This window comes from Sciurus carolinensis, chromosome 6 (assembly GCF_902686445.1).
Source record: "Sciurus carolinensis chromosome 6, mSciCar1.2, whole genome shotgun sequence".
Taxonomy (NCBI): Eukaryota; Metazoa; Chordata; class Mammalia; order Rodentia; family Sciuridae; genus Sciurus; species Sciurus carolinensis.
The window spans coordinates 93,960,329-93,962,014 of NC_062218.1; positions in this window are offsets into that span (position 1 = coordinate 93,960,329).

Below are 1,686 nucleotides of genomic sequence, written 5' to 3' on the forward strand. Positions count from 1 at the left end.
TTTTTCTTTCTTTTTATCAATATCACACTACTGCGATTACTGTAGCTGCAGGGTAACTCTTGAAGTCTGGCAATGTCAGTCCTCCAGGTTTCTTCTTCTGCAATTCTGTTTTTTGCCTCTTTAAATACACTTTATAATCAGTTTGCTGATATCTTCAAGATACCTTGTTGGAATTTTAATTGATATTGTAGTAAATCTGTAGGTCAAGTTTGGAAGAACTGACATCTTGATAATATTAATAAAAACTAACATCCTGATAAGGTGTGAACATGGAATATATCTCCATTTTAGTTCTTTTTTAAAATATATTTTTTCGGAGTTCAGTAGTTTTCCTCAAATAGATCTTATATATTTGGTTAGATTTATACCCACATATATCATTGGAGAGGTGTGTTCTAAAGTAAATGGTAATGTGTTTTTAACTTCAGATTCTACTCATTTATGCTGGAATATAAAACATTATTGACTTTGTATGTTTATCTTGCAAGCTTGCTATAATTGCTTATTAGTTCTAGAAGATTTTTTATTGTTGGTTCTTTTGGATTTTCTACATCGATAATCATATCATCCAGGTCATCTGTTCACTGTCTTGATTGTGTCTTTTGGAGCACAAAAGTTAGTGGGTGATTTTCATGTAATTTTTCTTTTTCTTTTTGCAGACAGTGAAATTTTCTTTTAATGGATTTCACATATTTTGTGAACAAAAAATCTAAGTGAACATATTTATTTATATTATAATATACAAAGTAATGAATTAATACTTTTAAAAAGACATAGAATATTTTAATGGTTTCTGAGAATTTCCTCAGGTTCTTTTTGCAGTCACCCAACCATTCTCGTTATCAGACAAATGCTAATCTGTTAATCTGTCACAAAGAGGTTAGTCTCTTAGAACACTGTTGTCATTCATTTCACTGACCCACGTGGCATAATCATCTCATTCCTTCTTGCTATTATTACTCTGAATGAGTTATTTATAGGAATAGGAAGGTATACACAAGAGAAAGATTTTACTTTACCTTTATTTTTCCTTTGTCTGATCTGTTTCTTTTCTTGCAAGGCAGGTTCACTGGTACACAAATTCCTTCAGTTTTTGTTTGTCTAAGACTTTATTTCTCCCCCATTTTTCTTTTCCTTTTCTTTCCTCTCTCTTCCCTCCCTCCCTTACCTTCTTTCTTCCTTTTGTACTAGGAATTAAACTCGGGACCCAGCATATGCTAGGCAAGAGAACTTGGAATCCTCCTTCCTCAGCCATCTAAGGAGCTGAGATTATAGGCATGTGCCACCATGTCCGGTGCAGACTCCCTCAGACTGGGCAAGTGCTTTACCACTAAGCTACATCCCCAGTCTTCTCTCTCATGTTTTAAGGATAATTTTGCTGGAAGCAAAATTCCAGATTTCTAGCAACAAAAAAAAAATTTTCCCCTTCAACATAACACTTTAAATAATTTATTCACTCTCTTCTTCTTCTTGTTATTTTATTTATTTATTTTTTGGTACCAGGAATTGAACCCAGGGATGCTCAACCACTGAGTTACATCCCCAGCCCTTTTTTATATTTTATTTAGAGACAGGGTCTCACTGAGTTTCTTAGGGCCTCACTGCTGAATCTGGCTTTGAACTCACAATCCTCCTCTGTCACAGATTTCTGAGCTGCTGGGTTTACAGGCTCATTTCTCTCTCTTC